General features: G+C 44.7%; 1 protein-coding gene and 1 long non-coding RNA gene across 12 annotated transcripts in view; one reads left to right on the top strand and one right to left on the bottom strand.

Moving 5' to 3' along the window:
- Positions 1 to 23,883, bottom strand: part of LOC139102738 (uncharacterized) — a 365,092-nt gene that overhangs the window by 300,996 nt on the left and 40,213 nt on the right. For 8 of the 9 annotated variants that reach the window (XR_011545749.1, XR_011545759.1, XR_011545755.1 and 5 more), the window contains exons 3-5: positions 5,851 to 5,972; positions 5,059 to 5,723; positions 4,900 to 4,940 (exon numbers count right to left, since the gene is read on the bottom strand). This is a non-coding gene — a long non-coding RNA (uncharacterized lncRNA). The remainder of the gene's footprint in view (positions 1 to 4,899; positions 4,941 to 5,058; positions 5,724 to 5,850; positions 5,973 to 23,883) is intronic. The other variant, XR_011545750.1, reaches the window with a different exon arrangement.
- Positions 1 to 23,883, top strand: part of Tsp26a (Tetraspanin 26A) — a 90,197-nt gene that overhangs the window by 42,425 nt on the left and 23,889 nt on the right. The window lies entirely within an intron of this gene.

Here is a 23,883-nt window from a genome sequence, read left to right as displayed (position 1 = left end):
GGTGAATCGCGTGCGCCGGCGATGTCGTGTTAATTACTCTACAACCCGCCCCGTCGCCCTCCAACACGAGAAGGTGCCACGACGGTCTCCGCTTCGAAGCCCCGTTAATCCGGCCGCCCATTGTTCCCGGCGGCGCGTTCGCCGGTATTCGAGCACCCCGCTAATCCGCGAAAGTCGCGAACAAGGATGCCGACCCGGAGAACGACGACGAAGGACGAACGAGGAGATGAGGGGGAAAACGACTGCGAAATGCTCGCACCTCGGTCGACATTAACCCTCGACTACTCACGACCAGCCTGGTTAACCAGGCTCAAATTGGAACGGCTTTGGCAAGGGATAAGGATGCCTAGAAGCGACGGTCCTCGACCGAATACCACCGCGAAGTTTCGCCTGACGATTTCTATTTTTCATCGCGAGTTATTCAGAGCCACTTAAAGTTCGATTTCTTTCCGACGATATTAAATATGAATATGACGATATGTGCGCAAGGATATTTTCAGTAGATTTACTTAACATAATATTGAAATATCTTTTACATTCGCTCACAATCGAATAAAAATTTTTTTTCTTCTTTTTTTTTCTGAATATATAAAGTTATAAATGGTTATAACGATGGATAAAAGCTGCATAAACACCGAGCAAATGTTTTCCTTTTAATATTCTCCGTTCTAATTTTCGCGAGTTCTCGAAAGATTAGATTGCGCCCCTCCAATTGTTAAAGATTAATGACGCGTATGTCTTCATGCGAAAAGGACGGAGGGTGGAAAGGCAGGGAAATCGTTAAACGCGGTGTTACAAGATAAGCTCGACAGGCACGGATGTACCAAACTCGGCTATAAATTCACCGAACCATTAATTTTCGGTACCTTCACGCTCGAATATGCCTCGAATCTGGAATGTAAATCTCGACAATTTCTGTCTTCGCGGATCCGCCGCGGACCTTTTCGCGCGCGCGGCCGTGTCTCGCGTGTGTGCCAAGCTGGCTGTATGCGAAAAGTGCGGCGCGTATACTTTCTGGGCACGTACCCGCGGCACGACGACGCGCGGAATGGTAATACGTACGACTTGCATATAATGTTTCGATCTCGCCTGAGGGAAATAACGTGAAATATTTCCGATTACCGGTGTCGCCCTTCGCGGTACTTTATCGCGTTATATCGACTTTTAATCCCCCGAAAGCGCACGGAGTTCTACGAGCCGCGACGTCGAGCTCGTAATCGCAGGCGGAAGTTCGTAAAGATTGTCACGGAAAGTAACAAGCGGGCGAAATTTTATTTGAACGAAACTCGGAGGTGATCACTTCATTATTTACTTGCGTTTAATACGAGCGCCAGTCGGACTTTCGCTCCGTAATTTTTAATAGGGACTCGCGATGAAACAAACCGTCAACTTACGAGGGTCTCTTTCATCGACGATAATTATAACGTTCTCCCGACGCATAACTGCGGCGTTCCAATCGAAAGTTTCCGAGGCACGGGGAGACTTCGGTCGGTACTTAAGGTAGGAAACCCGGAGGGTGGAGACAGGAGGGGTTTTTCTATCGCGAGGAATCCTTTCCCGTTCGAGATTGTCCGCGGGAAATTATTTACTGCCTTCATTTATCGGCTAATGACACTCGCCGTCCTCCCGACCGAAACTTTCATTGTTCGTACGATACCGTATTTTTACGATGACAAAAGGAAGAGATACTTTTCCCGATACAACCGATAAATCTATGTATCCGTACCCGGTCGAAGTTCTCCCACGTTATCGTTAAAAGATGATCGGCTTCGGGAATACCGCGATCAGCAAAGTTGCCGCAGATTGTATACGTAGTTTTTTCGCGCCGCTATTCGACAATGCATTATCGTCAATATCGCGATATCTGTATCGAACGTGATCATTTTTTTTCTTTTTCCTAATTTTCTTTTCTCTTATTTATACAAAAATAAACGCAGAAGAGATATAGCTGCTTGTTAAACATAAAATTGTCTCGATTACCACGACATGCATCGCGCTCCTTTTTTTTTTCTGGGTTATTGTATTATAGGTTTATCTACGTTCCTTTGATTTGACGTTTCTTTTGAAAACATTGAGCAATAGAGGCCGACCGGTAACGACGAAGAGTATCTATGTACATCCGCTGCACCTGCAGCATAACAGCTCTGCGGAGTTCGCAGATTTAATAAAACGTCGACAAAAGTTCCACGCCGCCGTTCGTACGAGTATTGATACAGCAAGTATGACTCGTCCCCGTCGTAACGTGTACGCCATGTGGCTCGTAAATTTTAGACGAACATCTTTGATCGTACCGGTATCGCAATCCCCCGTTTAACCCGTCCGTCCGATATCGGTTTAACAACAAAGACGATAAAGATTTATCGGCGCTCGGGGAGAAAAATTTCCTAAGTAAACGCGCAATAAAATATAACTCCCTGGTTAGGGTACGTCGAGAAAGGAAAAAAAATAGCCGAATAAGAAAAAAAAGGAAGGGGTCGTGTGGACACTGAATTAAAATGAACTCCCCGAACAGAATTATTTGTCAAATTAATTCGCGCCGAGAAATCGCGGAGTTTAATTCGTTCCTGCGTGATTTTTTTTACGAGTATCTTATTTACGGAAAATAATCGCGGGGAGAGAAAACAAAAAGAGGAGAGGGCCGACATTCAATCCCACCAGAAAAAGCACACGTAAATTCAACCGGATGATCTGGAGCGAATTATCGCTCCCATTTCCGGGCCCGTACGTTTCAGCGCGGCGTAAGCGGGCAGTATTAAATATGCGAGTACACAGCGGCTCGCGCCACAAAGGCGAATCATATTTCACGACTTAATTCGAGAGAACTTATCTCGCGACGGAGCGGGAGAGAGATTAGCTTTAATGGAATCGAATAAATTCTCGCTTTTCTCTCGCGAGGCTCCGCGGCCGGCGCTTCGCGGGCGCGGAACGCGGAAGAGCTGTCCGCGTCATTCCGCTCGGCGTCTCCCTAATGCCGCGCGCTACTTTTTAAAATATCGCGATCGTTAAAGTGCGACGGTGCTCAAAGCAGTCGTTCTTATTTCGCGGACAGAAACGTGACGGTCTTGCTGTCGTCGGGGCGTATTAATAAAAATGCAAACTGATAGATAATAATAATGTTAACTGTGATTGATCGCGAGGGATCCGAATGAAGAAGCCGGTCTCGACGGCTCTTGACTTCGGACAGATATAAATTTGACCGTGGAAATGTGACACGACGAGATGCCACTTATGATAGTGATATTGACATGACGTTGACGCGACGCACAGCATGAATCGATTTTAATACTTCGACGTGGACCCCGCCAACGCCTCGAAATTCACGATAGCTCCCTCGTGGAAGGTTCAATACATAGAAAATCCGACGTAGGAAAAATCGCATAAACGAAGATTTGATTTCAAATCGAGTTTGATTTTTTTCGAATTATAATCTAATTCATAAGCCTTTTTAATTTTTTATTCAACCTTTCAGTTTTTGCTTTTTTCAAAACGAAGTAGGTTAATTATTAATTAAATCGGATATAACTTGTAAATAAATAAGCGGTATCGTACCGATAGCAAAATTTAATTATGACTATAATTTTAAAAATCCGATTTTAAATCTCGCTAGCTCTTCTCCGAGTTTTCGCTCGACTGCGTGTCATTAACTCTCAAGTAACTTGTATTCGCAACATCGACAAATTTGGCATCCTACGTAACTCGCTTGATCTCGGCGGGTTCATCGCACCCGAAAACGAGATCTTACGGAAGTTCCGCGAGGTATTCCACACCGAAACGCGTATATCGCGCGAAATATTTCCTACGGATGTCTACTACGTCTTGATTAATGCTTACGCCTTAACCCTTTATTACAAGCCTGTCAGCTGAAACCGACGAGGGAGGGACAGGAAGAGAGGTAATAAAGGAGAGAGAGGAAAAGATAAAAAGGGAGAGCGAAAGCAGCAACGGGATCAAAACTACTCTGAACCGTCGGAGGCACCGATGACGAATGCTTTTCCTAGACTCCTGAGCAAAAGGGGGAACAAGAAGGTGCCGCGATTCCTTCTCGTTTCGCTTTCAAGAACCGCCCGGTGTCTATGCGCTTACGATGAAGCTTCGATATTCTCGGAGGATGACCCTTGGGAAATTAACGAGTCGCAAATTCAATGTCAATTTGTGCCGGAAAAGCGTCTCCGGGCGCAATAAGAAGACTATCCCGCAAATCGAATCATTTCCGAAAGAGAATTGGAGACCCATTCCTAAAGGAATTCTACTGAGGAGCTCTCTCGTCATCGAACTTATTTCGAAGAATTTTTTTTTTCTCTTTTTTTTTAATCTAATGTCGGCAATACCGTGTAAACCAGTCTCAATTTAGCTTTAAAAGTGGCTTAAAAACTTTGATACACCCTCCCGAATCCGGATGACTCCGCGAGTAGTAGATTAATTAAAAGATTAATATCTTGGAAAGAGTATACGGGCGAAGGATTAAAACTCTTTCAACTTTCGTTCTTCGTAGAAGATGCAAGCGCGCACGCTATCAAATTCAAACATCTACACAACGCATAACACACGCGCAAGAAAGAATTAAAAGTTAAAAAGCAGCGTGCGAGAACAAAATTTTGAGTGGAAGTTTAATAATATTTTACCCTCCCGAATGTATTTACGAAAACAGAGATACTACAGATTTTTATTTATTTTTTTATTAAAGATTCCTAAATCACGAAGTACGCAAAAATTCTTCAAAAGTCAAAATAATCATTTTTAAAAAATGTATATATTTGTTATTAGAACAATAAACTTACTAAACCTAAAATAATTCGAAAAATTATATCCTATCATTCCTGGCTATTAATGATTCCTAACTATTTTTTTTTTTCGCATATTTTATTACCAAAATCCGTTGCCAAAATACATGCGACTCACCGATTTGATGCGCAGCAGCGGAGTTTAACAGTGGCTGTAATCTGTAACACAAAAATAACAAAATTAAATGAAGGAGCGTTCTAATTAAATTAATTGTTAAAAAAAAAAAAATTTTAAAGTGATCTCGACAATCACTGAAAATAAAAAAATGATTCTTACCCTTGGGTTGCTCCGCTGAAGCTTGATGCCCGTCCTGGACCTCCTCCTCCTCTCAGATGGGACGTGAAGCCATCCTTCGCACAAGAAACTCGCGAAAACCGCACACCGGTGAATTTACAGTCGCGAGTTAAATAAAAAAAATTATCACTTGAAATGCTTTCCGCGATACTGAGTAAGTACTCACGTTCCTATACTTCGCAAATCAGAAGACGCGCGGTTACTTATCGGCTTTTCCGAAAAACGGACCGACGAACTGGCGGCAGTTCGTATAATTATTTGTAACGACGGCGAGAATGTGCTGAAAATTTCCTTCGGAATTTTTATTTAAGAAAAACAAGAGTTTTACTTAAATAACATCCTAGGAGAAGAACTGTGATATATTAGTTACATGTAAAATTATATGGTTAGTCAATGCCTAGCTAAATCTAATTAAACTTCTGAAACGCGACTTATGTGATTTCGTTTCTATTTGTATTATCTAAAGTTTATTTATTACGCGATTTTTAAATTACGCGAGGGGACAGGATTATATTATTTTATTTTTTTATCGCGATTTAAATTTTATTTTTTAACAAGTGGAGTCGATTCTCCAGTGTTAGTTAAAAAATTGAATCTTACTCTCTAATCGATGCGCAGCAGTGGAGTTCATTTTCCAGCTTCTTAATCTGTAACAAAAAATAAGACAATTAAATGAAGGAGCGTTCGAATATTGTTTTCTGTTAAAAAAAAAAGAAATTTTTATACACGTAGTAGAAAGCGTTAATTTTATGGAAATAAAAAATTAATTCTTACCTTCGGGTTGCTCCACCGAGGCATGATGCCTCTCCCAGGCCTGCTCCTCCTCTCAGGAAGACTGAGGAAGACGTCCAGGATGATCGAATCGTCCTTCCGTGTTGGCTCGTCTTGATTGTTAGCTAAACAGAAAAAAGGAATTTAGGTTAGACAAAGATCTTATATTCTTAGCAAGCTAGGAGCTCATCCATCGCAATAAAGCCGTAACCATAAGAAAAAATTACTTTAGAATACAAGGTCTAGTAATACACGTGTTATAAGAATGTATAAAAGGACGTGAGCAATTAAAATCACTGCGTATTAATTATTAAATACTCTACGCAAAGTATTCGGTACAGAGCACTCTCCGCGTACAAGTCACCGATCGGAGAAATCATATAACACCGATCGCGAGCTTTATTCGTAAAGCCAGACTTACTTTGCTACCACGTGCTTGCGTCTAGATGAGAAGAGGGCCAACTACAGTCGCTGCGTATTACGTATTACGTACATATGTATGTACTCTACTCGAAGAAATCAGTACAGAAATACTATCCACGTACAAGTCACCGATGGCAGAAGCTGAATTATAACGATAGAAAGCTTTAATCGTAATGCGCGACTTACTTTGCAGCCACGTGCTTGCGGACCTCCGCTACGCACGTTCTACCTGTTCGACTTCCGCTAGAGGTATGCGAGGTGGTGGGGGAAGCTAGCGCGCGAGCCCACCTACGCCGCCCGGCCGAAGGCCGTCGGCTTTGTTTGTGTACATTATCACCGCTCCAGAATTTAACACGGTACAAAAAGAATATGTGTAATATATTATTTCGAACATTATGCCGAATATTCGGTCGAATATTACACGTTGGATATTACTCCAAATATTCACTTTAACAAATTTATAACTAATAGATTACGTTGCGGTGTTTTATTCGATTAAATTATTTATTTGTCGTTAACGCAAATAACTTAAAAAAATTAATATATTTAATTAAGTAAGAATGTTAATATAAATCGTATTAAATAAAAAAAATAAAAAAAGAATTATAAGAACACGTAGTTTGTCGGTGAAAATTATTACATGTAAAATAATAACGTTCTTTAACGCGACAGCGGAGCGCGCGCTTTGCAATGTTCATGCAGTTATTACAAAAAAGACGAACAATGGGGGGTAAAACGAAAAGACTCGTTTGGTCGTCATTAAACATTGCTCGTCTACTTGTACGCTATTCAGCCTAAAAATTCAGAAGCAGAAACGGCAAGGGAAAAAAGCGGTAATTAGCGCACGTCATTTACTTGAAACAGTACGCTTCGCGCATGAGAGCGGTGCCTTTATTTTCCCGTTTCGGCCTTGGGAGCGTAGCTTCGTGTCAAAAGGTAGAATTAATGTTGGAAAATGAGGTATTACCTCGGTAATAAGGCCGGGTACCCGGCCCAGTCGTAAATCGATTCCGCGATAGCGTGCGATAACCCGCGCGCGCCCGCAATTTTAGCCTCCCCACGTCCCGTGGAATTTATCCTCCACGAGGATAATATCGGAGCGCATCGTTTTAATGAAGAGCCACGAGCGGAGTGCCGCCTCGAACTCTATTTTTTTTTTCCACGCCAACCGGGAAACCGATGCTAATAACCGCACGGCCGTTCGCCGGGAGAGCGAGCTAATTAGTGACCGGCTTCGAGAAGCCCGATGAAATTTTCCGAACGTCGATCCTCTCCAAAGACGGATACTCCGAGAGAATAGACGGCGAACGGCGTTTCCATTACTGTCGCGGGTTTCCTCCGCTCGTGAAATATTTTCTCTCAAGTAGAAAAAAAAAAAATCGTTGCAAAAAAATTTATAATAAATCGAGAGCACAAGCGCTTTCTCTCGCTCTTTCGTCGATCGATAAGTCACCACGCCGAAATTTAATCCCAACGATCTCTCTCTCTCTTTCTCACACACACTCTCGCGTGCTATCGCGACGAAAAGGCGAGAGCCGCCTTCCGCGCGGCAGACTTTTATGAAGACACGTCTTGCGGGTTTTCTATTCTTCGCCTTTTCTCGCGCCAGCATTTTTCACGCAGGTCCGCCGCTTTCGCGCCACCAAAGGTCGGATGCGACGTACGTCACGGGAAATTTTCGCCCATGCAATTCCTGCAGCTCGTAAATTCCCCGTCCGCTTCACTTTGCTCCGCGGAGACGCGAGTAAGGTGGATGCACGTGTGAGTGCACAAAAGTATTAAGCCATAACGAACCTGGCACTTGCCTCTCCATCGAGCGGAGACCGCCGACCTATTCGCGCCCGTGCTTTTTACATTAAACTCGGTCAGGCGAAATCTCGAGCTAAAAACAATAATTGCGTCCTATTGCCATTTTAAGCGCGAAAATGAGTTAAGCGAGAGAGACCGCGCGAAAGCTCGGCGATCACTCGGAAAAATACTTTATCGCCCACAACGTGGGCGGCGAATGTCTTAATTTAAACTTTATCTCGCTTTAATGTATTTGCGGTGGACGGGCGCCGTTAATTCGACGCTTGTTCTTAGCGCTTTAAATGCGGGTCCAATCATGCAAGGGAAAGGCAGCGTGTTTTGCTCCTACCTCTGGCCGAGAGCTTTATCGCTTTACTTTCAGATCCATCACGCGGACGTAGCCGAATCGAATTACGGAATTCAGACTCCGATGCAAATTAAATGCGACGTGTATAACGAAGCGAATTTCACCGGGAAGGATTCGCCCGACGATACAACGCGACGATTCTCGAGAGCGAGCCGCGCTATTTCCACGTCATTGAGCCCGGCGATTGTCTTCCGCTTGCTGCAACGATATTTCAAGACAGTTGAAATTGTTCTTGCCGAGGCAGCTGCCGTTGTGTCGCGGCATACGAACAAGCGGTAGTTCGAAGCCGAGATTCCCGAAACTCTCTCGCCGGCATTTCGGCCTCATAAGCGAAATACTTTGCCCGCTGGGCTCGAACTTGGCGTATCCGCTCGTGAAAAAGACATTTCCGCCCAAAATGGATACACGGCCGCGAAAATATTTTCAAATAGCGGGAAAACCGTGTCACTGTCGGCGAACAAACGCAACGATAAAAGTCGCGCCCGGCTTTGATCGTTTCCGCGTTTCAATATCACGCGCGCGACCGGGTCACGGCGATTAAAGCCGTCAGCTTTTGTGAAATGCAATATTTGTACGTAAACGACGCTTGCATTTTGTTGCCGGGGGGAAGATTACTTTACAAAGCCTGGCTGACATGTCGATACCTGCAAAATGATCGCTTCTTCCGTTGTCTCGCCTCGCAGTGCTCGAATAAAAATTATCCCGGCGACGAAGCGCGTAGCCTCCCGTGAAACGTCGACGAGGGAGAAAGAGATTTCATGAAAATTGAGACCCAGTTAATTCCCATCTTCGAACCGACGTTGAATAATTAGCGATTCTCCGACCGCAGTCGCTCCGCGATTCGACGGAGCGAGCTCCTTCGTAAATCGGTTCGGGCGTATAAATCTTTATCCAGACACGACGTTTCCATGTTGCTCGATCGCGCGGCTTCGGTTCCGCTTACAAGCGCACGACGTGTTTGCCGGCGCCCGAGACAGCCAATATACGGCGCTCTCGTGTGCCCGTCGTACACTTGTAGGTAGTTACGTTCATAAACGAAATACCGCCTCCTCTCTAGGTCCCGTATTTAATCTTCAAATACACACGCGGGCGTCGTTTAATCCCCGAAAGCTGGGAGATAGAAAGACTTCAATTTCCGTAATATTGCGGAGGACCGGTCGCGCGAAGCTCACGTTAAATAAAAGAATAAGAGCTGCTTGAATAAAACAGCGAAAAAATAAACGAGATGGAGAGAGAGTAAGGGAGAGAAAGAGAGAGAGACAGAGAAATGACGATTCATTGCTGGCTACGCAACATCGCTGGTTGGAAACAATGACTCCAAGTAGACCGAGAGTTCTCGCTTGAGAACGCGGGTTTTGTTCAAAAATTCATGAACACCGCGCGACGAATCGGACGCATCGTAGATCCCGGTAAACCTGCCTCCGGTCTGCTCTCGCTTCTTCGAAGACTAGTAATCGATTTTCTCGAACGGCATTCGACTCCAACTACCACGAAACAGCGGCATTGACGATGCCGGCCGCGGGGGGAAAGGCCGAGAGAGAAGGCGAGGGAGACGGAAGCAATAAAGAGTTGCAGAGAGAAGAGAAGGACGAAGGACGCAGGGATAATCGAAGGCGGGTAAAAGGGGACGCAGCCTCCATTTGTCATTCCGCTGATGGCATGTCTGGAGAAAATCGCGAAACAGGTCCGAGCTGATCGTGTTCGAATTCCCCGCGGGGCTCTCGTCCCGAAAAAGCTCAGCGCTTTCGAGCACTCCGGTCCCCTCTCACCGCCCTTCTCACTCTCACCCTCGTAGCGAAAGTTGGCCTGCCATTTTTTTTTATCCCGATGCATTCACCTCTCCAGAGTATTCACCCTTAACTGTCCAAATGAAACTTCTCTCCGTTCCTTTCCCTATTTACTATCGCGAAATAACATTTGTTCATCGAAGAAGCAGGGTTTTCAAGCCGAACTTTGAAATCGAAACACGTTAGAAATTTAAAATAACCCGCGGGAGATAAAGCAATTGTTCCGCGAGAATAATTACTGTCAATACGTGCACGAGATGTTGGATCGATCGTGCGAATTTCGTCGTTATAATTAATCCGAGAGCAATTACATGATCGACACGATAAGAAACCCATTCAATTTTCTCCGTACAACGTCAACTATTTCCGATGTAACGTAACCGAATGGGGAAAGCAGAAATCCGTAGCAAACGATTGTGTTCTTTAAAGAGTTGATTGCGTTTCTCGCGATGCCCAGCGGCAGTTTCCGACGTTGCTCGTACGTGTCTTCCGCAGTCTTTCGCCTCGAGTCTCTCTATTTCTTCCATTTTCCGCGCGCCAAAATCGCACGTTACATCATTCTACTGTTCTTTTTTTTTTCACTCTCTCTCTCTTTTAAAGAATGTATTTCAAAAAAGTCAAATCTCAATCGCCAAACTAAAAATGTATATCAAAATAAAAATAACAACGTATAGCGAAGAAATTACTTCATAATTTCGAAAGGAATTAAATTTAAACGGCAACGAGAAAATTAGATTCTTTTTTTAACTTTACAAGCTCGATTAATTAAAAATTAATGTGACTATAATGTTGACTTTGAACGACGGAGGAATTAAATTTTTATTCATCTCCGTTGAAAAGCGATCTGAGGTATTTTTTTTTTTCCCCTCCCCAATCAATAAAAGAACTCGCATTCTGCCTGACACCGGTGTCATTCACTCTCCATAAACTCTACGCGATGGATCGGCCCTTCGCCCTCTGGCATCCGATTCGCCGGTTAAGTTTTATGATAATGCGCGCGGAAGGGAACGGGGTCCGCGTCGAAGCGGGCCCACCTCAGTCAAATCGATGAGAAAAATAAAATGAGCAAATGTTCAAGTGCATTCCCTTTATTGCCCCTTCTATCGGCACTTTCGTAAATCCTTAACCCACCCCTCCCCCCCCCTTCCGTCGGAATACTAAAGTTACTGTCGTCGCCTTTACGGGCTTCACCCCGAGTGCCGGAGAATACTTTCTTACCGTTCAACCTGAGAAATATATTCGATGGAGAAGAAGACGGAGAGAAGGACAAAACAGTCGCGAGCCTGATATTAATGCTATCGTCGTCGTTATTATTTTATTATACGCTCGTTAAAGCCGCGTTCACGTATTACAACGATGCGTCTTTCTCGATTCTTTGCGCTGGCGCTAGAATCTACGGGAACCTTTTCCTATTTCCATGGCGTAAAACCGCCGATAATTAAATCCGTAAATTGACAAGCGTCAATCGCGAAAAGTGGAAAGTTACATGGGCGCCGGGTAACTACGTTGGTCCTCATTAGGGGACGACAGCCGCGGCAGAGCTTTCAATCAAGTCCGCAGGAGAGGAAGAAAAAAAGCACGCGGACTGCGCTTTTTTTCACGCGGAAACAGTCGCGCAGCTGTCGTACGACGAAAAGCTCCGAGAAAACCAAGCCAGATTTTTCAGGCGTGCGCGGCGTTCGAAACGTGACAAAAATATGTGGCATTTTCACGACATCGCCGCGCGCGGCTCTAACAATCGAATCGTGCTCGTAATTATTTATACGACACTCGCAAGCCCGAGGGAGTCGCTCGACAGCGTCGTCGTGTCGAAACGGGCAAACATCGTAAAATAAAACAAAAAAAGTGCCACGTGAATCCGCGAGATCCACGTAATCAAAAATCACGAGGGCTTAAAATGTACCGCGCTGAATAAGAACTGATCGCGCGACGGCGGAACGTTTATAATTGAAAAGAACGACTCGCGGATGTATACAAATTGAAATTAACTTCCGCGACGTTAAACGGAAACGGTCGTTGTCGCGAACCTAGTGATTCGGGGTGGTTTCGCCACCGAGTTTATATCCAGTATCCGCGACGTTAAGGATAAGTTCGTAATCACGCGCAAACTTTATTCCGACGAGGTTTGTTACATTTTCGATGGCGCCCGCTTAATCACGGCGGAATTACGCAAAGAGGATGAAACTCTTAGGGTAAGAACTGCGACAGCTGCGAGAATAACTTCCGTCAGCCTGTTGCACGCGTCGCACCCTCGCCGAGGCGGCGGAAAAAAAAAAGGGGGGGATCGATACCTCTCTGTCGACAAGGTGATAGAAATTTCAGAGGCGCCCGACCGTAACTCGATATTTCTTATCGCGGTCGCAAACTTCATCTTAAATAATTTATCGTTCTGATAAACTAAATTTGTACCGTTCAAGTCAGACGTGGTCATCTAATAAAACCGAAAATATTTATATCTATTATCAAACGTTTACGCGTGAGATTGGCAGGTGGGTCATTAAAATACATTAATTAATTTACTACAGCTACGAGATAGTTATTTGAATTTCGATTTATACGTCACATCCCAATTATGTCGCCCGGCAAAGTTTCTTGTTGAAATTTCCAAGAATCTCGTATTGATCGGACAGGATTCATCTCGCGCCTCTCGCCCCGCGTTCCTCTCTCGTAATTACCTCATGTATAAACCGCGCGCCCTATAAAACATGCATCTGTCGGCCACATCCCAATTTTTTATTCAGGGCACTTTGCGACTTGGCCGTTTCTGAAAACTTCCCGGCACGTACTACGCTCCGCAGGCGGAAGTTAGCCCTCCGTTTGGCCCCTCACTTAAAACTTATAAATGCAATCCGGTCATGATGTTTGCTCGTCGATGACTTTTCCACCGAGCACCTCTCGCCGGCGCCCAAGGATTATTGACCCCAGTCGCGGCGAGATGTATTCCAAGTCTTCCCAACTTTCCTCTGGAAATTCTATTTCCTCCAAAAATGATTTCGCTTCTACTACCGGTCTCTCTCCCTCTCCCTCCCTTCTCTCTCTTTCTCTCTCTCGTCTCTCGTCTCTTGGTCGAATCGCAGAGAGCGATGGCGAACGGAGAAAACGCTTTAACCCGCCCGGAGATTTCTTCCGGTGAAAAATCTCCGGATTTTTAATTCAACCTACGACCCAGAGAGCTACATCGGCAAAGGCTAGGCACGTGACTCTTCCACCAGACGGGGGTTGGAAGAGCTCGCGTCTCTCGAAATACCGTTTAGACTTTTTTTTTTTTTTTTTTCGTTGCTTATATTTTATTAAAATACAATTACCGCATAGTTAATAAAAAATAATTTTTAGATTTACGGTTAAAAAAATTTTACGCGGCACAAAGATATATTTCTTTATACATTTCACGCGTCCGCGATTTATTTTACGATTATACAGTCGCATTAATAAATACGGTTGCGTTTGTGAGGGATTTTTATACCGTCAATAAACTCGTATAAAAACCCGTACGAAAATTTAAAACAAATACTCTCGTAAATGTGATTCTCTCGATTTTTGCATACGTGGAGAAGCATGCATTCTCGACAACATTTGCGTCGCGTTATCTTAAACGCGAGTGAACCAATATTAATCGACCCCCTTTCCAACGTTTGTCTGGAACTAATTGCAACAGCGTCTCCTGGCGACTGCGGTGTTTGTTTATTAGAAGTTGGCGAAATTCATCGGGCTTTTAGGTCGCGCTCCGTACATGGAAACCAGGCGAACAAAGTTCGGTAGCGGGCACCATGCGCGAAGGAATCGATGTCGCGGCATTCGTATGCACCGTATGCGCCGCCAGCGAACTGCATCCCGAGGCACGCCGAGGCGATGTGTGTTTACACGCCGTTATAAAGCACGACTGGCGAAATACCCGACGCGGAAGGTGCACTCGTTCGGATCCGAGAATTGCATCGTAGTATTATAAATATTGAGAGTTTACATAAAAATGCCCCGGTCCCTTTTTTTTTTATCCACAGCGTGCTTTCTCGATTTCTCGCAGCCCCGTAAATGCACGGGATAGAAACGTTACGACACGAAGTACAATTGTGTTAATAAGACGTCGATTCCTTTGCTGCAGAGGTAACCGGACAATGAGACACTCGATCCGATATACACGCAAGTGACGACGCAAACAGATCGTTCTATGACTCCTCTCGCCTCGACGCGCGAACCCATCGCGATCCGGTTTCATTTCGCGCGCAGATATGGACGGCGAGGTTTACACGGGAGTAACAAATATCTTCAATTTTCTCGCGGTCGGATAGCGCTCGCCTCGCGGTGCGCCACGATAAAATAAAAATCGGCTTAGCGCCGGAGTAACGACGGACTTCCGTGTAGCTATCGCCGGCCGCATTTATCAGTCGGCTATTTCATTTCGGTAAACGGCGCGCGCCGCATTCGTAATCCTTTAAAGTAATATCTGGCACGTTCACGTTTACACTGGATTTTCCGAAATTGATTTACAACGCCGGATGCGCGCACGTCGGTGAGGATTCGCCGGTGCGACTGTTCGCACCGCTAAATAATCGGGCAGAAATTAACGCGCGTGAAAAAAGATTTCCGGCGAAATATCCGATGCGGAAATAAGCCACCTGCGCATTACGGCAAGATACAAAACATCTCCGAAATATCGTCGAAAAAGAGAAAAAGAGATAAAAAAAAAGAACGGAAAGAAGTGAGCGAGAGAAAGAAAGCATGAAGGAGAGAAAAAATTTCCTTATATAGCTTTTTGTATAGCGCGAATAAGTTCCTTGGATCTTTATTTTTTTGCCATCCGCCTTTGATCGACTTTCATCTTACGAAGATGATATTCCGGAGGAACCACCGGTTTATGATGATCTGATAGCGGCTCAGGGACCCCTTTCGCACGATGATACGAGCTTCGTTCCCCGATCTCATCCGCGAACCTGTCGCATTTCCGAGCCGGCGACGCGATGAGAATTTGACAGTCACATCGAGCATATTGCACGTTTCCGGGTCGCACGCATTATTAGAATATCGATTAGATTATCTGACGTGTGTAACACGCTTGTGAATATCGAGCAGGCGGCGCGAAAATTCTCGGCGGGGACAAAATTCTATAACGAAAATAACGAAATAAATCGAAAAATTATCAATCTCAGCTCGTCGATGTTTTAATAAAAAATTGCATTTGCAAACTGCAAATATTGATATTTGTATATTTCTTATGCTTGTACACACGCGCGTATGTATAATTGCTTCTACTTCAATAATGTATCATGTGCAGTAATTTATGTTCACGTAAATTTATAATACTCAACATTATATTATATCAAATTACATAAATCTTATAGCAAATAATTAGTTATCAAGTTATATATTATTCATCGTGTTATACGATGGACATAATTTAACACAATATTGCGCTATCGGTAATATGTTACCGAATGCATGTATTCCGTTAACTATTGCTGCTGTAATTAATTTTAGTTTATTAAAAGAAATTCCTGTTGCTACGCTGCGGTTCTTTTATTTTTTTATTAAAAATGCCGATGATACGGTCGTTTAATCGGCGCTAATAATAATTCGGTTAATTTTCCAAGCACCCGACCCACATTTCAAAATACTTGAGCACATTTTGATAAATCCCAGCTACTGCTGTTGACTGACGATCAAACTGATCAAGTTTGTCGCAATAAACTACGATTCCGCGGCTTCCATAAGCTAATTTCGGTAAAGCAAATCACGCCATTCTGTTTATGTCGGTCACTGACGCCGTAAGCGCTATCAATTTGCGTCGCAATTCGAAAATTAGTCATTAATAATTCCGCACGATTGCGAATTAATTTTACCAAACTGCGCCGCGGCGCCGTGCAAAAGGCGCGCGAACGTAATCGACTAAACAAAGGACGAGCTGCGCGCGGAGCTTCCTACTGATAACCCCCCAATTGCATCCAGGGAATGTCGCGGAGACGTGATACATGATTAATCGCTTCCCGGCATCTCTTTCGCCGCATTCTCGGCTGCGTTGCGCGCCCATTGACGGCCGACGCATTCGGCATTTCCGGAAAATCCGCTCGGAATTTCGGCCTCGCCGCATCGCTGGGAGGCCCGGTCGAATCCACGTGAGTATCGTCAGGGGCGAGGTGCATCGAATAGATTGAAATGCTTAACGCGGCTCGGCGGAACATCAAAGCTTTTGCAGCTTTGTTCCGCGGTCGCTTCCGCGCCGCGGTTGCGAGAAAGAGACGAGCGAAAGACGGCGGAGGAACGAGGAGACACGAGTAGAGAAAAGACGCGTATCGAACCAAACGAGGGAGAAGATGAAGAGGTGCTGCATCGCCGAAGAAAGAACTGCGGTAGAATATACGCCCGAGAGACCGAGACGGAGATATGAGAGAGCGAGAAGAACGGAGAGAGAGATAAAGAGGACGATAGGAGAACGGTGCATCGCCGAATCGATTTGAATCGTCGAGCCAGCTTCTACAGACGTCCGTTTTGCCCGGTCTATATTGCGCTCGCAAGAACGACGGAAACATCCTAAAGAAATTCTTACATCGAGTGCACTGCACCCATCGCTGGCCCATACAATTTCAAAGGAGTCGCGAGTAAGCTTCTCTAAAAACTGATTAAAAGTTCACGAATTTTTTTTTTCCACCCCCCTTCTCTTTCGACGCCGTTGCGTATTTTGCCGTTTTGAAAAATAAAGCTTCAAAGTTTAAACATTAAGCTCGCATAGATACCGCCGTCCCGTTATTTTTACGAAAAACTTAAATTGCAGTTGTAGCCGCGCCACTGCAGCCATCAGAATTAATTAGTTAACTGCGCAACGAGCAATTTCAGTTGTAATCCGCGTGTCATAATCTCACGCGCGCAAACATTTTTGCTTTTCTATTTTAATGCAATGACTCGTGCTGGCGTATAACTAAAATCCGCGCGACACATCTCGCAGCTTTGAAACACTCTATTTCTGTTTATATCGCGCTAACAAGTTGAACAATGTGAAACTCGCGGCTGCAATTATGATAGGTCGCGCGTTCGCGCGAGCGTCAAATTTTTCAACAAATTTTCAGGTCGTCAAACATTATAAAAAATTAGTCGCGGAATTTACGAAAAATTTCACGAAGGCACGCGCACACGCTGAAACGTCCGGCTCAGCACAAACTTCGCCGCTTTTTATTTCAGTTAGTTAGACATTTGTTTGGAACGCGCGTTAAAAAATGTTGCGCGTAAAGAATACAATCTCGCTCAATAAAAAAAAAAGTATTTTTATATTCGTTCGACGTATAATAATTTATTTCGTATGGAAAGTGCGAACTCGCGACAGTTGAAGCTAGCGCGAATAGCTGAAAGAAAAAAGCGATGCATCCTCTTGTCGGACGTTGGACGAGAGAACTGAATTTTGCACGGCGTGCGGCGAAGAAGCGAGTAATTATACAGCAGCCATTGGTCAGCTCCGAAATTTATAACGCACGTACACGGCGCGAGTGCATTTCGCAAGAACAATTTGCGGCGGCGGGAATGAATACATCAAAAACAGCAAGGAAGCTGAGAATATTAATTTTATTAAAAATAAAATTGCAACGCGGATGTCTTTGAGCGCGAACGAAATTTGTCGATATTACCGTCGCAGGCGAATCGACTCAAAGTGGAGCCACGGGAAAGGAGAGAAGAGAGGAGATTCGTTTCGCGCGCGGGCTGTTTAATCCGCGAACGTTGCCGGGAAATTCTCACGGCGGGCGAGCGTCGAGAAATGGTAATCGACAAGCAAGCTGGAGCACACTCGACGTCATAATGACACGCTAGCCGTCGGACCCGCACCTATTCTTATCCCCGTGCTCTCTCCGGACTTTTCGCTTTGTTTTTATCGAGAAATTGGCACCGAGCGAACCGTGCAGACAACTGAAAGGACACTCCAACCGTCCGTCCGTTCTCATTGCCGCGAGGCGTCTCCAAGTTTGTTCGAGTTTAATTGAGCTTGAAAGTTTCCGACTTGTTGTCCGGATCCTTTTCGATAGCCACCGTCTCGGTGGCGACCTGCGAACCGACTGCCACGTCCTCGTTTAAAAAAAAAAAAAAAAAAAAAAAACAGAAAAAAAAATTGGCTCGAGCTTTCCGACTCGTGGAAAAATACCGACTTCGAAACATTCGACATTTTAATTGATACGTCCAGATGAACAAGTAAATTTCTCAATCTCCGCGCGCCTCGCATTTACGCAAAATTTAATAGCCCGCTGCGCGGACGGGACATCTCGCGTATAAATTCATCACGTAGCAACGTGGACAATTTGGATCAGTAACTACGGCTGATCTGCGGTTTAAATGTCAGGGCCAACATGAACGATACATCGCCGCGTCCAGTAATGATGGAATGTTTGCGGAGAGTGGCAAGCGCGATAAATCAATCGCGCTCTCGCGACCGAATTTGACAGGTGCGCTGCCGGTTGTTGCGCGGGATTTTCTTAAACACCACGCAAACGCGAAAGCTGAGCCGCGATCGTAAAAACGTAACGTCGTAACGTCTCGAAAGAAAGGACTGTGAGAGGAAAAAGAACAAGAGGACGATCATTCCCGGGACGCAACAGTCGGGATGGCATTAATTAAAACAGCGAGAACGAAAATAAAACGCAGCCGATCGACCAATGCGAAAACGCTTGAATAATTCAGCACCGAAATGTCACGGACGGATAAGCTTCATCGCTTCGCGCGCACCGGAATAAATTAATTCGGGATCAATTAAAGTCGCGCTGAATAGCGGACGCGGCCGATTCGTACAATCTTTAACGCGAGATTCCGTCTCTCTCACGTCTGTTTTCCGCCCGTCGCGACTGGACCGACCGTAAATTTTCACCGGCCGGATTTCCCGCCGATCCTTCTCCCCTTGTTTCCGTCAAGTACGCAAAATTCCACACTCCATAAAAGTGTCCCATTTTTTTTTTTTTTTTCCCCAGATTCTCGATTCGACTTCGTCATGCGCACGCGGAAATTTGCCTCCCGAAAAGAGCCGCGACGAGCTTTTCGAACCCGTTACGCGCGATTGCAACTATTGAATGCCTTCTCCAGTTCGCCGAGCCAATTGTTCGAATCGCGCGTTCGAAATTCAGACAACAAGAGAGGTCGGAGTCCAGCGGGGGAAGGGAGGGGCTCATTAAAAGAGCCCATTTATATAAGCAATTTGCACGCACGGAAAATGCAGCGGCGCTCTCGCGATTCCGGAATCAAACCGCGCGAATAAAGCGCATATATATTATTCACCGTCAACGATAATTGCGCTCTATTCAGGGTACACCGTCGAAATTACCGTAACTACGCGATTGTCATGTAAACTTTGTGACTGCACGCTCCGGCGCGCTTTAATTTTTCGCTTGTCTTAAAAATATAAATGCCACGCGTTCCGCGTGGGCGCGATTATTATTTTACTTTAATGTTTACCCGTAACAGCCAAATGTTGTCCGGCCAAACATCGACAAAGGCCGATCCTCGTGCCCACAATTCACGAATTTCCATATTTTCATTGCCGCTCGCGCCGCACCGCGTCTGCCGCAGCGGCCGCCGTTGTGGGCGAAAAAAAAAAAAAAAAAGGAAAAGGGAAAAAAAGGACATTAAATCCGCCCGCCGCTGCCAAATGCCGGGAAAATGCATTTTACCGTTAATATCGCTCCGCACGTGACACGTGCGTGTGTACCGCGAGAACCCGTTCAACTCCCGGTCGAAAGCAGGTGCGCGGAAATTTATTTATCGCCGCGGCATCGCCGCTAAATCGCCCTACCATTAAATCGACTGTGAGATATCTCTTTCCGACTGTGCTCTCGCACTTCGGAGTGCCCATCGACCTCCCGATCCATCAGGAAACTGAGCGAGAAAAAAAGACGCACCGATTTCCGTTTAAAAAGAAAACTAAACGAACGCGGGTGTCGTCGTCTCATATTTTTTTCTTTTTTTTTTTTTTCGCGCGCTAGCGACATGTCCGGCGATATACGTTCGCAAAGCCGCGACGCCGTTTCTCCTCGAATGATAGGCGATTCCCGTTGAAATAAAAATATTCGTCATATGAACAAAACTGAAAATTCTTTTTGCCGAAATCGACACGCTTCGACATCTGCATCGATAAATAAACAGGGCCGTTTAAAATTGCTTCTGCGAGTGCTATTCCTGTCGAGTTCAGCGTGTCATTAAAAGTATAATTTAGCCCCACCTTTTTCTTTCTCACTCTCTAATTACTGTAGATTTATCAGCTTGCGCGGACTCGCCGCGAAAACGTGACGCGAATGCTGTTTCCATTCGGAATTCAGCGAATATTTAAAATACTCGACAGGAGTGCGCGGCTCTTTACGAACGGTAAACGTGATCATCAGTTTTAATCGCTATCACGTAGCACGTTAAAACGTGCCGGTACCTGCTGCTCGCATCCCACGTTCCCAATTTTTCGAGATGCAACGAAGTGGATATTTTATCGATATAATAACGAAGGGCTTGATTAAACGGCGGAAATATTTTATCAAAGTCATGCGAAAACGTACTCATGTAACATTTACATGATTTACATCAAATATTAATATATAAAATTTATTTGAAAATAAAATATACATTTGTTGTAAAAAAGAAATAAATAAATAAATTGAAAAAAAAAAAAAAAGGAAAAGTGAATTTGTTTTAAATTAATTTGTACGCGCGTCATCGTATCGAGATGTCAATTCTACCTCGCGGAATTTTAATTGCAAAGTGGCCGGTGCACCGTCTATTAATGTCTGTTATTATTAATCAGGTAAAACTTTCGAAAGGGGTAGTCCGATTACACGCGCGGCGTAATCACCGTGGCCCGTGACACCGAACGACCGTGGCTCAGCCCTCGTTACCGTCAAGACGTAACAGAATTACCATCGATTCTCCGCAGTTGCTTTTAATTAATGCGATTAATGAACTCGGGGCCCAGGGCTAACCGTGGAGCGCGCTCGGACTATCCGGCCGACCTGCATCGCGTTAGACCCGGCCGGTGTCATCGTGTTTGATTGTCCAACGGGAAATTGCAAATTCCATATTTATGACGCGCTCGTCCGAGAACTCTGTTCCGGAACTTTTAAATGATGCAGACGGCTATTTCTATTTCGCGCGACGACCAAGTCTCTCCGTGACGAGCTCCGGTTTTATCTACGCCGAAGGGAATTTTTTTTTTTCAGTAATTTTTTTTTTATTTATTATTATTTTTTTTTTTTTAGAAACACCACGATTACTTCGTAAAACTTAACAATGACAACGTGCGAATATTTTAGCGGTCTTAGTTCCTGGCCGATAGGCACAATAAATGTAGTTTGGACTCGCGATATTCCACGATAGATTTTTTAAAGGTAAGCCCGAGCGCCGAGACAAGGTGAGCATTGTTATTCGCGGCATCGAAAACACATAAGAGACTTAATAACTTTATTTCCTCTCGCGTTTACCATCGTTGTTGAGACTCCCCCGCCCGGTTCTTACAAAAGCCCTCATCCTCCGTCGTCTGTCGCTTTGCTTTGTCTCGACTCTCGTCCCGACCTTTTATTTGGGTGAATTCAAATTACGTCGAGCGGCTTTCCGCAGTTTCCGCTCAGACGGGGACGCTATTGCCCTTGGAAGATGAGATAAACGCCAAGCCGATAAATTCCACTTTGCCCTCTTCTTTATCCTCCCGCCCTTCCGCCCGATTTCGCAAGCTTGATACTCATTCTGTCGCTCCACGCCTTTGCCCGCCCCACGGACGACGATACCACTTGATTATACGATAACAGCGGACCGGCGGTGTTTAACTTTCGGGTCGGCGGGAAAATGAGATTCCCGATTGCCGACGTCGACGGATTCACGTTACGTTCGCGACGATATCTCCCCGTCTTACCGCGAATTCCGCCGGCTGATAATCACGACCGTTCCCCCCTTCGTTAATCGAGCGACTCTCGCGCTCCACGATTAATTTCGAAAATGAGATACGTCATGCATTACTTATATAATATATCGTCTTCGAATCGATTGAAAAAAATGAATAACGCCGTCACTTTTCCACCGGCGTGGTTCAAAGCGGAATGCACCGTGCGGATTTTGACCGCGCGTCCCGCGAAAACACCCCGCCTCGGATAAAAAGCCGTTGAAAAAATATTAGCTCTGCACAATAAACATTTTATTTACTCGCTGTTCGGCCAGGCCAACACAGACGCATGCGTGTTCAAAAGAAAAAGTTTCATCGACTGCACCGCCGATCGTGTTGTTTTTTCCGAAACTTGTTTTCCAGCTCTATCACGCTGCCACCCACCGTTGGGCCAGTTATAATAAATCCGTGCGTTATCATCAATCGTTCCGGGAAAAATATTTGTCAGCATTAATTGCCCTGATAAATCGGTTAACAATTTTCTATTTTAATACGCACATATTTTTGCGGCATTTACGAACGTATGAATCAGCGAAGAATTTCCCTCGAGTTTTTCTAACAAGTCGACATTACGGTACATTACGTTATAACTCGATATCAAACAATTTTTTTTTTTTTTACGCAGGTTTTATGCGACGATAAATATAATCAAACGACGGAGTAAAATGTCAGGTTCATTAAAATTTCAAAAAGAGTTCAAATGTATGCGGCACGTGCGTTCGATTAGAACGTTACGTAAAAAAAAAAAAAATACCAAAATCATAAGTGCATGAATAAAATATAGACACGTGTGCCCACGTTTTCTTTTCTACGGTTTTGTTTTTCATTATATTATTGAACAAGCGTTCTATAAAACCTATAAAAGCGCCGCGTTGCAAAATTAATTCCAAATTTCAAATGTTTCGAAATAAAGCCAAAGCTAATTACGATTTTAACAGCAATTCCAAACTTAATAATTTAATTTGCCCAACGCAGCCGCATTAATTTTCGCCTTTTTTTTCCGCAGACCTGCAGTCGCGTTACAGAAAAACAAATTGTATTTTTACCTCGGTATAACGAGCGGAAAAAAGAGGACGTGCGTCACACGTGTCATCGGCGTCACTCGCATCACCTTCGCACCTGAACGTCACGAGCGCGATCGCGAGACCCGTTTGATCGTGAATTATGCACCATTGAAAAATTGTTTGCCGCTGTCGAGATTGACACGCGACACCCGTACCGTGTTCGTGACACGTATTTAAAGATAACGCAAAGGGACGCAAAGTTTGTTACCTAGAGCCGACCGCTCACGACTCCTCATTTCTCTTACTTTTACTGTCACAATTTTTTTTTTTTTTTTTTTTAATTTTCACGCAAGTGCATCTATCGCATAGTAAGGGAGAAAAAGAGAGAGAGCGCAAAACGTCGTATCGTACGATTTTTATGAACGTTCCCTGCGCAAAGTTTCCGTAAAGCCGAATGATCGCCGCCGCAGATCAAAGGGAGCAAAAATATCGATCACCGTATCGCGTCGAGGTTCAGAATAGAACAGCCTGGTTTACAACGACACGTAATTATAGCACGTGTGTCGTTAAACATGCAGACTGATTTTATTTGATAATCTCATATCAATTTGTGAAATGCAACAGCGACACTTTTTTAATTCACCGCGTTACGAGGCCATGACCCATTTAACCCGCTTTTGCGCGTGTCGCGCGTGAAAACGATCTGAAAGTAAAGCGAACATAGAATAGCTGTTGTACGCTGCCATGAGCGAAGCCCGGTTCTTCCCTATCTCCCTCGGGGGGATTAGCGCC

The sequence above is a fragment of the Cardiocondyla obscurior genome, linkage group LG05 (assembly GCF_019399895.1).
Source record: "Cardiocondyla obscurior isolate alpha-2009 linkage group LG05, Cobs3.1, whole genome shotgun sequence".
In the NCBI taxonomy this organism is placed as follows: Eukaryota; Metazoa; Arthropoda; class Insecta; order Hymenoptera; family Formicidae; genus Cardiocondyla; species Cardiocondyla obscurior.
This window is presented reverse-complemented; position numbering and strand designations above follow the sequence as displayed.